Source organism: Ranitomeya imitator, chromosome 4 (assembly GCF_032444005.1).
Source record: "Ranitomeya imitator isolate aRanImi1 chromosome 4, aRanImi1.pri, whole genome shotgun sequence".
NCBI lineage: Eukaryota > Metazoa > Chordata > Amphibia > Anura > Dendrobatidae > Ranitomeya > Ranitomeya imitator.
Window position 1 is genome coordinate 480,001,473 of NC_091285.1, and position 14,733 is coordinate 480,016,205.

Below are 14,733 nucleotides of genomic sequence, written 5' to 3' on the forward strand. Positions count from 1 at the left end.
CCTTGCGCAGGCGTGTACTATGGAGGTCAGAGAATGAACTTCAATCCAATATTGCAGCCAGCGGGTAAGGAAAGGGTGAATCAAACACCCGAAAACCCCGCCTCTATGGCTGAAGATTGTTCCCTCCAAATTCAGGTGACAGTGTCTCTTTAAAGAAGCCGTCCCACTAAGTTTTCTACAGAAAGACGGAAGTGACCCTTAGACAATTATACAGTAGATCCACACATTCAATGAATCACAAACTTAGTGGGAGTGCTTCTTTAAAAGGGAATGGAGACCGTTCAGGTGAAATGCCGCTCACCACTTTGGCCAATTATCGCACTATTATATCTCACAATCATGTACCTAATAATGATAATATAATCAGAGTTGAACATATTTCTTCCAAAGTCAATAAAAAAATAAGTGTAGTAAAATCAGTGATGTTGGGCATTTAGAGAAAGCAATGTTTGTGCGGAAGACCCAAATTTACGCCAGGCTCAGACAAGAGCATGAAAAATCTTTTGATCTTCATCCAGGAAAAGAAATGACTATTTTCATCTGTATACCATCCATTTTTTTTAATTTTTTTCCATCCATATGGCATCAGTTTCTATACATCAACATTAAAAAAATATTTAGAAGACCAAATTCAGTGTCGTATGTTAAGAATTACAAGGTATCCATAAAGTCTATGGGTGCATAAAAAAAATATCGGATCACATACAAGTCACCTGTACTGTATCCGATTTTAATAGGAGAGTCTCATAGGAAATCCAGAAGAGACTAGTGCATGCTGTGATTTTTTGGGGGATGGACTTGGTCATCTGAACAGTCCTATATAATATCATTGGTCAGTGTGCAATCTGACTCCAATACGGAGAGCACACAAGTACTAGAGATGAGTGGATCTCCGGTCAAAGGTCCTGGTCAGTGGTACCTGGCAGCTAGGCCTACAGAATCTCTTACCTTAGGCCTTCTTTGGAGAGGCTTTTGATTAGCCAAGGCTCGCGAGACGTCATCTCTGCGTCTTATTGGGGACACCAGAAGTTAAGAGATTTGTGGGCCAGAATTTGTCATTCATGCCTCATCAGCATCAATAAGCCAAAACCATACCATATTTGTGACCACAGGCAACAGAAAAGGGCTTATCCTCATTCTTCTGCTCAAGACACAACTTATTTGCATTGAAGAATTTAACCGTGACGGCACAACACATCACTTTATGCAAGTAGGGTAAAACTCTTCATCGTGACATCAACAACTCAATGGATATAATGTGCAGCTGTATTCTTGGACTCTTACATCCCTGGCTGAACTGCACACACATTGTATTCCATTTTTCCAGAAAACCATGAATAACCAGTTCCTGCAATTGTATTACTGCTTGCTTGTAACTAGCCTGGAAGGCACGCACTGCCCTCGTGTGCAGCAGAATTAATCCCAGAACTACAAACACCTTCACAAAGTGCACATTTGTCCCCTTAGGCCACATTGGAACAAAGATTGTTTGTTTTAATTAAAAAAAGCAATTATGAATATGATAAAATAAGTGACCTTTATTCAATCTAGTACTTCAGTGACAATTCCCAAAAAGACATGTAAAGAGTTCGCCTGGTAACACTGATGTGTAAAGACGGGAGAGGAAAAATGCATATTGGGCACCAATAATATTTCAGAGGATACTTGTCGAGATTTGCACCAGGGCTGTGGAGTCGGAGTATATTTTTATGGAGTCGGTATAAAATGGACGGACTAATAAGATATATAATAAATTGGGTTCAGTAGCACAATGCAGGATGTGCTGTAAAGGTCTTCATAATAATTTGGGAAAGTTATGAAATGTCCTATAAATGTCTGTTCTGTTCCAGATCTAAGGATCTGGGCTTTTAGCTGAGAAGAATCTGTGCTGCACTTTATGTACATGATGATTAGTGAGGCCGTGCTGTGGGTCATAGTTGAGATGAATCTGTGCTGCATTTTATGTACTGCACATGCTCAGTAGTGAGGCAGTGCTGTGAGGTTATAGTTGAGATGAATCTGTGCTGCATTTTATGTACCGCACATGCTCAGTAGTGAGGCAGTGCTGTGAGGTTATAGTTGAGATGAATCTGTGCTGCACTTTATGTACATGCTCAGTAGTCACCAGTGCTGTGGGGTCGAAGTCAGGGAAATGGAGGAGTCGGAGTCGGTGGTGTAGCTTACTTCCACAGCCCTGATTTGCACCTTATTTATTAAATGGCACATGCCTTGTGCACTTTGTATTAACAGACTGGGTGGTCTTTGAGCCCGCTATGGGTGGATGTACTGTTGTACCTTTAATTTTGTGCCTCAATAAGAGTCTGACAGTACATGCTGGCTATAATCACTTCTTATCTGTTATCTTTGTTTTAGAGTGAGAAGAAAAGTGACAATTTTTTACTTAAATTTTGCACAATTTTACATGGGACTTTTAACTGATGCACTTTTCACCTAAACGAAAAGGAAAAGATAAATGAACTGAATAATAAGTGTGGCCCATAGTCACCGCAGCACAGAATGTCCTGGATTTCATTTGCATTTTTCTTCTGTATTATTGTCATAAGTGGGCAAAATTATCAAGGAGGCAAAACATTACTTTGCCCTTTATTTGCATCTTGCTTTCAGCTTCCACTCCAATTTTTTTGAGAACCTGAAATAAAAGAGTTCTAAAGAACTTTTTTGTAACTTAGGACATATTCATCACCCGACACACTTTTGAAGCTGTAAAAGGATATGCTCTCCAATACACTGAAGAATATTGGTCACTCAAATTCATGGGTTTCCACAGCGTAGAATTTGCTCCTGTGTCAGTATTGATGTCATACTGGTGTGACAGGTTTAAAGAATGTTTAAAAATCAAAACATTTCCGCACTCTGTTCTCCAGGTGACTTTAGGGGCCATTTAGACCTCTTCTGAGGTCAGCCATAAAGAAATTCCCTAGACAATATTAATAAACTGCCCAAGTAGTAAAAAGGTGTTTTTACCCAAAAGTAATTTTTTTAAAATTGAAGCCACCACATTTCCAGCTTATAAACATCCTCCCGTCCTTCCCAGTAAACAAATGTGTTTTCCAGGGGATGCTGTAAGAATGACAATCCAGGAAACACAGTCTTATCGGGTCCACGAGAGCAAGAACCGCCGCTAGGTAGTGTCTCTCCACTTTGGCTTGTAGAGGTAGACGATCAACATATTGCATAAGGACAGGCGTAGTCCTTGGGAGAAAAATCTAGACTCACTGGCTACTTGGTCTGACAGCTGATGATTTATAACTACCCTTAGGAAAATATTAATTTTACAAAACTGTATATATCGTGCAATGTTACTACAGTTTATTAAAAGTTACCATATACATTTTTTATAGTAATTGTGTCTCAATTTGCTGACAAGATCTTGGTTTGCAGGCACTGAATGGAAAATTGATTTGTTTACTATCACAGAACAAAAATCTGTTTTGGTCATCTGATAGTGTGAAACCAATCACCAGAACTACGGAAACAGAACCCAAGAAGGCACTAGCAAGGATATAAAGTTAAATATACTTTATTTGCAACAATTAAAATATAACATACATAGTGTGCACATATTTTAGGACAAAGAAATAAATAAAAAACAAGTATACTTAAAATCATTCATATATTGAAGCCTAAATAAGAGTGAGGGGCACCCAGAATGTATGTAGGGCAACAATGTGCAACGTGCAAAAGTGCAAAGTGCCAGCAACGGAAGATAATTTAGGAGTATCTGTACCTTATAGGTGCCACTCGGTCCCAGCAATGCGCACACCCCATGTATGGGCTGTTTTGTGGTTGGATTCATTTGATCACGTTTTTACTTACTTTTCATTTACACTCTGCATAATGTTACCCTATGTATGGGTTTTCTATTGCTTGATCACGCCCCATTTATTGATGTGCTTATAGAGATACATGATCCCTTTGCTAATTTAGGGGTCAATGGGATCTGGAGATCTATATATATATATATATATATATATATATATATATATATATATATATATATATATATATATATATATATATATATATATATATATATATTTATTTATTTATTTTCTACATACCTTCTGGGTGCCCCTCACTCCTATTTAGGCTTCAACATATGCATGATTTTATGTATAGCGGTACTCGTTTTTTATTATTTATTTCTTTGTCCTAAGATATGTGCACACTATGTATGTTATGTTTTAATTGTTGCAAATAAAGTATATTTAACTTTATATCCTTGCTAGTGCCTTCTTGGGTTCTGTTTCCATTGTTCCGGTGATTTGTTTCACACTAATAATGGAGTGGTTTCCACTTTTTTCTTTGTTGCACTAGGGGAGGAATATACAACTTTATTGTTATATACTTATGGTTGGATTGTATTGATTATTATCTTTAATAAGTTATCAGTCCTCTGAGGTGTATACACTATTACCTTGGTCATCTGATAGACAGATACAGGCTGACAACAGTTTCGGCTCACTCACTCAGTTTTTCACAGAGAGATCTCATACATGTGATAGTCTTTGATGCTGTTCATATGTCAGTGATTTTTTATGGACTAAGTGGTTCAAAACAATCATGTGGACAAGTCTGATATTGATCCAAGTGTCGGATCAAACCTAAGTAATGAAAGTCTATGGGTTCATAAAAAAATAAAACAAAATGGACAGCACTCGGATGCCATTTTTCACTGACTGATAGGAGATGTTGAAACTTTTTCTACTGAAATTCTCATGATGCTCTGATGAAAATCACTGATTTATTTACGGTATGTTGAACGCCATAAAACTAATGTGTGAATGAGTCCTTACTAGTGATGAGCGAATATACTCGTTACTCGAGATTTCTCGAGCATGCTCGGGGGTCCTCAGAGTATTTTTTAGTGCTCAAAGATTTAGTTTTTCTTGCCGCAGCTGAATGACTTACATCTGTTAGCCAGCATAAGTACATGTGGGGATTCCCTAGCAACCAGGCAACCCCCACATGTACTTATGCTGGCTATCAGATGTAAATCATTGTTTTTCTTGCCGCAGCTGAATGATTTACATCTGATAGCCAGCATAAGTACATGTGGGGGTTGCCTGGTTGCTAGGGAATCCCCACATGTACTTATGCTGGCTAACAGATGTAAGTCATTCAGCTGCGGCAAGAAAAACTAAATCTCCGAGCACTAAAAAATACTCTGAGGACACCCGAGCATGCTCGAGAAATCTCAAGTAACGAGTATATTCACTCATCACTAGTCCTTACTAGAATTTTCTCTGGTAAGGGACTGTTCACCTACGTTACAATCACATTGTCTTGGTTCTCATTCATTGGAACAATGTAGGTTTCCATTAAATGACTGCAAAGACGGATCTTGCAAACAACTAAGGATTTAGAACATACAAATTGTATTTACTATCCAAAATATAGTTTTTTCTAAAAAAAAAAAAAAAACATACTAACTTCATATTTTAACTCCTTTCTGACATATGACGTACTATCCCGTCGAGGTGGGGTGGGCCCATATGACCACCGACGGGATAGTACGTCATATGCGATCGGCAGCACTCATAGGGGGAGCGCGGCCGAGTGTCAGCTGCCTATCGCAGCTGACATCCGGCAATATGTGCCAGGAGCGGTCAAGGACCGCCCCTGGCACATTAAGCCCCGGCACACCGCGATCAAACACGATCGCGGTGTGCCGGCGGTATAGGGAAGCATCCGCAGGGAGGGGGCTCCCTGCGGGCTTCCCTGAGACCCCCGCAGCAACGCGATGTGATCGCGTTGCTGCGAGGGTCTCCCTACCTCCCTCCCTGTAGCAGGCCTGGATCCAAAATGGCCGCGGCATCCGGGTCCTGCAGGGAGGGAGGTGGCTTACCAAGTGCCTGCTCAGAGCTCGGTGATCTGACAGAGTGCTACGCAAAATGTCAAATCATAGATCTGTGATGTCCCCCCTGGGACAAAGTAAAAGAGTAAAAAAAATTTTTTCCAAATGTGTAAAAAAAAATAAAAAAATTCCTAAATAATGAAAAAAAATATATATATTATTCCCATAAATACATTTATCTAAATAAAAAAAAAAAACAATAAAAGTACACATATTTAGTATCGACGCGTCCATAACGACCCGACCTATAAACCTGGCCCACTAGTTAACCCATTCAGTAAACACTAAGAAAAAAAAAAAAAACGAGGCAAAAAACAATGCTTTATTATACCGCCGAACAAAAAGTGGAATAACACGCGATCAAAAAGACGGATATAAATAACCATAGTACCGCTGAAAACATCATCTTGTCCCGCAAAAAACGAGCCGCCATACAGCATCATCAGCAAAAAAATAAAAAAGTTATAGTCCTCAGAATAAAGCGATGCAAAAATAATTATTTTTTCTATAAAATAGTTTTTATCGTATAAAAGCGCCAAAACATAAAAAAATGATATAAATGAGGTATCGCTGTTATCATACTGGCCTGAAGAATAAAACGGCTTTATCAATTTTACCAAATGCGGAACGGTATAAATGCCTCCCCCAAAAGAAATTCATAGCTAGTTTTTGGTCATTCTGCCTCACAAAAATCGGAATAAAAAGCGAATAAAAAATGTCACGTGCCCGAAAATTTTACCAATAAAAACGTCAACTCATCCCGCAAAAAACAAGACCTCACATGACTCTGTGGACCAAAATATGGAAAAATTATAGCTCTCAAAATGTGGTAACGCAAAAAATATTTTTTGCAATAAAAAGCGTCTTTCAGTGTGTGACGGCTGCCAATCATAAAAATCCGCTAAAAAACCCGCTATAAATGTAAATCAAACCTCCCTTCATCACTCCCTAAGTTAGGGAAAAACTTAAAAAATGTATTTATTTCCATTTTCCCGTTAGGGCTAGGGCTAAAGTTAGGGTTAGGGTTAAGGCTTTTACGGTTGGGAATAGGGTTGGGGTTAGGGGTGTGTCAGGGTTAAAGGTGTGGTTAGGGTTACTGTTGGGATTAGGGTTAGGGCTGTGTTTGGATTAGGGTTTCAGTTATAATTTGGGGGATTTCCACTGTTTAGGCACATCAGGGGCTCTCCAAACGCGACATGGCGTCCGATCTCAATTCCAGCCAATTCTGCGTTGAAAAAGTAAAACAGTTCTCCTTCCCTTCCGAGCTTTCCCGTGTGCCCAAACAGGGGCTTACCCCAACATATGGGGTATCAGCGTACTCAGGACAAATTGTACAACAACTTTTGGCGTCCAATTTCTTCTCTTACCCTTGGGAAAATAAAAAATTGGGGGCGAAAAGATAATTTTTGTGGGAAAAAATTTTTGTTTTATTTTTACGGCTCTGCATTATAAACTTCTGTGAAGCCCTTGGTGGGTCAAAGCCCTGACCACACATCCAGATAAGTTCCTTAGGGGGTCTACTTTCCAAAATGGTGTCACTTGTGGGGGGTTTCAATGTTTAGGCACATCAGGGGCTCTCCAAACGCAACATGGTGTCCCATCTCGATTCCATTCAATTTTGCATTGAAAAGTCAAATGGCGCTTAATCGCTTCCGAGCTCTGTCATGCGCCCAAACAGTGGTTTACCCCCACAACAACTTTTGGGGTCCATTTTCTCCTGTTACCCTTGGTAAAATAAAACAAATTGGAGCTGAAGTAAATTTTTTGTGAAAAAAAGTTAAATGTTCATTTTTATTTAAACATTCCAAAAATTCCTGTGAAGCACCAGAAGGGTTAATAAACTTCTTGAATATGGTTTTGAGCACCTTGAGGGGTGCAGTTTTTAGAATGGTGTCACACTTGGGTATTTTCTATCATATAGACCCCTCAAAATGACTTCAAATGAGATGTGGTCCCTAAAAAAAAATGGTGTTGTAAAAATGAGAAATTGCTGGTCAACTTTTAACCCTTATAACTCCCTAACAAAAATAAATTTTGGTTCCAAAATTGTGCTGATGTAAAGTAGACATGTGGGAAATGTTACTTATTAAGTATTTTGTGTGACATATCTCTGTGATTTAATTGCATAAAAATTCAAAGTTGGAAAATTGCGAAATTTTCAAAATTTTCGCCAAATTTCCGATTTTTTCACAAATAAACGCAGGTAATATCAAAGAAATTTTACCACTATCATGAAGTACAATATGTCACGAGAAAATGTCAGAATCACTGGGATCCGTTGAAGCGTTCCAGAGTTATAACCTCATAAAGGGACAGTGGTCAGAATTGTAAAAATTGGCCCAGTCATTAACGGGCAAACCACCCTTGGGGGTAAAGGGGTTAAAAAGTGATGTGGATCCGCAATCTAAAAACCTAATGTGGTGCTGTTAGAACATTTGTATGAAAATGAACTTTAACCATTGCTATGAATGCTGTAGAAACAACAATACTGACTAGAGTTCTAGCATAAAACAAAAATCCTAAACATTTATCCCACTTCTAAAGAAAAGAGCTAGAAAAGCTCTTATTCTGCCTAGCTGGCATATTGCCCTCTAGTAGTTGTCATTGGGTACACTGGCTACAACAAAGTGATTAATGAGATTGACAAGGCCTTTATTAAAATGATTGGGGTCACTGCAGTAGCTCAAGATTTCTATAACAGCCAAGTTTATCAAAGTTCATTGTGAAAGGGCACTATGAAGCTCATGTTAGGTGGCCGTGCTTCAACGGCTGGAAAGGAGCCATCCTAGCTGTCTGTGCTCTCCCACCAAGCCATAAACACTTTCCTTATGTACTTCAGGTTAGGATAGTGGCTCTCTGTAAACATTTAAGTGCCAAATTAAGAAAAAAAACATGGCTTATTTGATTCAGAAGGAGAAAGTGTAGGTTTAGAATAGATTTTTTTTCAGTTACATTAGACAGCCATATTGAATCTTATAGATGGCAGATCACATTACTATATCTGTAGAGATAAAACAAAAGGTAAAAACAACAAGCTAGACTACATCAGCCTGGTTATTGTGTTTGCTTCTAGCACATTTGGCGTCCAGGTGGCACTAAATTTGAAATGATTGGTATAGAGGAAAGAGGTCTCAAAATATTGAGCTAACATATACAGAGCCCCTATTGTGAAAAAATAAATGCTTTATTAATGAATGGTAAAAAAAAGTCAGATTAACAACACACAAATAATACACACCAATAAATATAAATACTGGAATAAGCCAATTCACCCTAATTCGGTGACTAAGATATATGCTGTGCCTAACAGCGGAGGTTGGCACTCTATGAAATTCAAGTGGTGCCCCCGCTATGCCCTGATGAGCCCTATTCTGCGTGCACCAATAAAATCACATCAAAAATAACAATAGATAAAAATAATGTGTAAAAGGGATGACCCCCCCCCTATTTGCACCCAACACTGTCTGCAAACAACCAAAGGGGTGTGTTATGTATCCAGATATGTCTATTGAAGATATTTTTATGAGAAAAAGATACTTATGACAAAAAAATACTACCTTACTGTAATGTTCTAAGCTCTATCTTGCAGCGGAGGTTGGCACCCCGGCTCCTCGGCGGCTGTCCCTAGGATGCCCAATAACCAGCAACTATATCACAGACCGCTTAAAACAGCAAGGCCAGATGTGCCCCCCTAACTGCACCAGAAAAATTATTGATAACATGTTATATAGATAAGGTAAGGGGTAGTACTTATCCAAGTAAGTCTTCCGATAATTGCCTCAATGTGTTTCACAGCGCAGTTCATCAGGAGGCCTGATAAATTGATGTTAAATCATGATGTCCAGTACTTCGGTGTCTTATATCATGGATCCCTTTTTAAATATCCCACTTGTTTAAACCACTCCCTAAACACCACAGCTGTCCCTGTCAGGAAGGGGAAACTGTTGTGGATTCTGTTTTTGGGCTCCCTCTGGTGGTTACAGATGGTACTGGGTGACTTGTGTTTTCTGCGGTCTCTGGTGTCCACCTGTTCTATCAGGATATGGGAGTTTCCTATTTAACCTGGCTTTCTTGTCATTTCCTCGCCGGCTATCAATGTAATCAGTGTGTCTTGTTACCTCTGCTTCCCGCTTCTGTAATCTTCAGGACAAGCTAAGTTTTTGATTTTCCTGTTCCACGTTTTGCTTAATTTTTGTCTTAGTCCAGCTTGCAGATATGTGATTCCTTTTTGCTAGTTGCTCTAGTGGGCTGATATTACTCCTCATGTTCCATGAGTTGGCACATGAGTTCAAGTAATTTCAGGATGGTTTTTTTGTAGGGTTTTTCGCTGACCGCGCAGTTCACTTTTGTATCCTCTGCTATCTAGCTTTAGCGGGCCTCATTTTGCTGAATCTGTTTTCATAACTACGTATGTGCTTTCCTCTCATTTCACCGTCATTACATGTGGGGGGCTGCTATTTCTGTGGGGTGTTTCTCTGGAGGCAAGAGAGGTCTGTGTTTCTTCTAATAGGGGAAGTTAGTCCTTCGGCTGGCGCGAGACGTCTAGGAATCATCGTAGGCACGTTCCCCGGCTACAGCTAGTTGTGTGTTTAGGTTCAGGATCGCGGTCAGCTCAGTTTCCATCACCCTAGAGCTTGTTTTGTTTTTTGTGCTTGTCCCTTTGTGATCCCCTGCCATTGGGATCATGACAGTATAGCCGGCCAAAAAGTGGTAATCGTATTGGCTGAAGTAGGAGGAAAAGTAGTCTGAGGAAGTTTTTTTTTTTTTTCCCCTCAGAGTTTGCTGCCTAGCCTTAATTGCAGCCTGGCTGCGTCTTACCTCCTCTTAATCCTTGAATGGCTCTGACCTCAGCTGTTTATCATGGACGTCCAGAGTTTGGCTTCCAGCCTGAATAATCTTGCTGCTAAGGTTCAAAATATACAAGATTTTGTTGTACATGCTCCTATGTCTGAACCTAGAATTCCTATCCCAGAGTTTTTTTCTGGAGATAGATCTAGTTTTCTGAATTTTAGGAACAATTGCAAGTTGTTTCTTTCTTTGAAATCTCGCTCCTCTGGAGACCCTGCTCAGCAAGTCAAAATTGTTATATCTTTCCTGCGGGGTGACCCTCAGAATTGGGCATTTGCATTGGCACCAGGGGATCCTGCGTTGCTCAATGTGGATGCATTTTTTCTGGCATTGGGTTTGCTCTATGAGGAACCTAACCTAGAGATTCAGGCTGAAAAAGCTTTATTGGCTCTCTCTCAGGGGCAAGATGAAGCAGAAATATATTGTCAGAAATTTCGGAAATGGTCGGTGCTTACTCAGTGGAATGAGTGCGCCCTGGCTGCAAGATTCAGAGATGGCCTTTCTGAGGCCATTAAAGATGTTATGGTGGGGTTCTCTGCGCCTACAGGTCTGAATGAGTCTATGACTATGGCTATTCAGATTGATCGGCGTTTACGGGAGCGCAAACCTGTGCACCATTTGGCGGTGTCTTCTGAACAGGCACCTGAGACAATGCAATGTGATAGAATTCAGTCCAGAAGTGAACGGCAAAACTATAGGCGGAAAAATGGGTTGTGTTTTTATTGTGGTGATTCAGCTCATGTTATATCAGCATGCTCTAAACGCACAAAAAAGGTTGATAAGTCTGTTGCCATTAGTACTTTACAGTCTAAGTTCATTCTGTCTGTGACTCTGATTTGTTCATTATCAGCCATTTCCGTCGATGCCTATGTGGATTCAGGCGCTGCCCTGAGTCTTATGGATTGGTCATTTGCCAACCGCTGTGGGTTTAGTCTGGAGCCTCTGGAAGTCCCTATTCCTTTGAAAGGAATTGACTCTACACCTTTGGCTATGAACAAACCTCAGTACTGGACACAAGTGACCATGCGTATGACTCCCGTTCATCAGGAGGTGATTCGCTTCCTGGTACTGTATAATTTACATGATGTCTTAGTGCTTGGTCTGCCATGGTTACAAACTCATAACCCAGTCTTGGACTGGAAAACGAGGTCTGTGTTAAGCTGGGGATGTCAGGGGGTTCATGATGATGCACCTCCGATTTCTATCGCTTCATCTACTCCTTCTGAGGTTCCTGTATTTTTGTCTGATTATCGGGATGTTTTTGAGGAGCCTAAGCTCAATTCGCTTCCTCCTCACAGGGATTGCGATTGTGCTATAGATTTGATTCCTGGCAGTAAATTTCCTAAAGGACGTTTGTTCAATCTGTCAGTGCCAGAGCATACTGCTATGCGGGATTATGTTAAGGAGTCCTTGGAAAAGGGACATATCTGTCCATCTTCGTCCCCTTTGGGAGCAGGTTTTTTTTTCGTGGCCAAAAAAGATGGTTCCTTGAGGCCTTGTATAGATTACCGTCTTTTGAATAAGATTACAGTCAAATATCAGTATCCTTTGCCATTGTTGACTGATTTGTTCGCTCTCATTAAGGGGGCTAAATGGTTCACTAAGATTGATCTTCGGGGTGCGTATAATCTTGTGCGGATAAAGCAGGGTGATGAGTGGAAAACCGCATTTAATACGCCTGAGGGCCATTTTGAGTATTTGGTGATGCCTTTTGGACTTTCTAATGCTCCTTCTGCCTTCCAGTCCTTTATGCACGATATTTTCCGTGAATATCTGGATAAATTTATGATTGTGTATTTGGATGATGTTTTGTTTTTTTCTGATGACTGGGAGTCCCATGTTCAGCAGGTCAGGAAGGTGTTTCAGGTCCTGCGGGCCAATTCTTTGTTTGTAAAAGGTTCAAAGTGTCTCTTTGGAGTCCAGAAGATTTCTTTCTTGGGGTATATTTTTTCCCCTTCTACTATTGAGATGGATCCCGTCAAGGTTCAGGCTATTTGTGAATGGACGCAGCCTACATCTCTTAAGAGTCTACAGAAGTTCTTGGGCTTTGCTAATTTTTATCGTCGTTTCATAACTAATTTTTCTAGTGTTGTTAAGCCTTTGACGGATTTGACTAAGAAGGGTGCTGATGTTGCTGATTGGTCTCCTGCGGCTGTGGAGGCCTTTCAGGAACTTAAGCGCCGGTTTTCTTCTGCTCCTGTGTTGCGTCAGCCAGATGTTTCGCTTCCTTTTCAGGTTGAGGTTGATGCTTCAGAGATTGGAGCGGGGGCGGTTTTGTCGCAGAGAAGCTCCGATTGCTCAGTGATGAAGCCATGTGCGTTCTTTTCTAGAAAGTTTTCGCCCACTGAGCGGAATTATGATGTTGGTAATCGGGAGCTTTTGGCCATGAAGTGGGCATTTGAGGAGTGGCGTCATTGGCTTGAGGGTGCTAGACATCGTGTGGTGGTCTTGACTGATCACAAAAATCTGATTTACCTTGAGTCTGCCAAGCGTCTGAATCCTAGACAGGCTCGTTGGTCACTGTTTTTCTCCCGTTTCGATTTTGTGGTTTCATACCTGCCAGGTTCAAAGAATGTGAAGGCGGATGCTCTTTCTAGGAGTTTTGTGCCTGACTCCCCTGGAAATTCTGAGCCCACTGGTATCCTTAGGGATGGGGTGATTTTGTCGGCTGTCTCCCCAGACTTGCGACGTGCTTTGCAGGAGTTTCAGGCGGATAAACCTGATCGTTGTCCGCCTGAAAGACTGTTTGTTCCGGATAGTTGGACCAGTAGAGTCATCTCCGAGGTCCATTCTTCTGCGTTGGCAGGTCATCCTGGAATATTTGGTACTAGAGACTTGGTGGCCAGGTCTTTTTGGTGGCCTTCCTTGTCGAGGGATGTGCGTTCTTTTGTGCAGTCTTGTGAAGTTTGCGCTCGGGCTAAGCCTTGCTGTTCTCGGGCCAGTGGATTGTTGTCACCTTTGCCTATCCCGAAGAGGCCTTGGACGCACATTTCCATGGACTTTATTTCGGATCTCCCTGTCTCTCAAAAAATGTCCGTCATCTGGGTTGTGTGTGACCGCTTTTCTAAGATGGTTCATCTGGTACCCTTGCCTAAGTTACCTTCCTCCTCTGAGTTGGTCCCTCTGTTTTTTCAGAACGTGGTTCATTTGCATGGGATTCCGGAGAACATCGTTTCTGACAGGGGATCCCAGTTTGTGTCTAGATTTTGGCGGACGTTCTGCGCTAAGATGGGCATTGATTTGGCCTTTTCGTCTGCATTCCATCCTCAGACGAATGGCCAGACGGAACGAACTAATCAGACCTTGGAAACTTATTTAAGGTGTTTTGTTTCTGCTGATCAAGATGATTGGGTTACCTTTTTGCCGCTTGCCGAATTTGCCCTTAATAATCGGGCTAGTTCTGCTACCTTGGTTTCTCCTTTCTTTTGTAATTCGGGGTTTCATCCTCGTTTTTCCTCTGGTCAGGTGGAGCCTTCTGATTGTCCTGGAGTGGACGTGGTGGTGGATAGGTTGCATCAGATTTGGAGTCATGTGGTGGACAATTTGAAGTTGTCCCAGGAGAGGGCTCAGCAGTTTGCTAATCGCCGTCGCCGCGTGGGTCCTCGACTTCGTGTTGGGGACTTGGTGTGGTTGTCTTCTCGTTTTGTTCCTATGAAGGTCTCTTCTCCTAAGTTCAAGCCTCGGTTCATCGGTCCCTATAGGATCTTGGAAATTCTAAACCCTGTGTCGTTTCGTTTGGATCTCCCGGCATCGTTTGCTATTCATAATGTGTTCCATCGGTCGTTGTTGCGGAAGTATGAGGTACCTGTTGTTCCTTCGCTTGAACCTCCTGCTCCGATGCTGGTGGAGGGAGAATTGGAGTATGTTGTGGAGAAGATCTTGGATTCTCGTGTTTCCAGACGGAAACTCCAATATTTGGTCAAGTGGAAGGGTTATGGTCAGGAGGATAATTCTTGGGTGGTTGCCTCTGATGTTCATGCTGCTGATTTGGTCCGTGCATTTCATAG

At 41.2% G+C, this 14,733-nt stretch overlaps 1 protein-coding gene across 3 annotated transcripts in view; it reads right to left on the reverse strand.

Moving 5' to 3' along the window:
- CGNL1 (cingulin like 1) overlaps positions 1–14,733 on the reverse strand; it is a 203,022-nt gene that overhangs the window by 95,127 nt on the left and 93,162 nt on the right. The window lies entirely within an intron of this gene.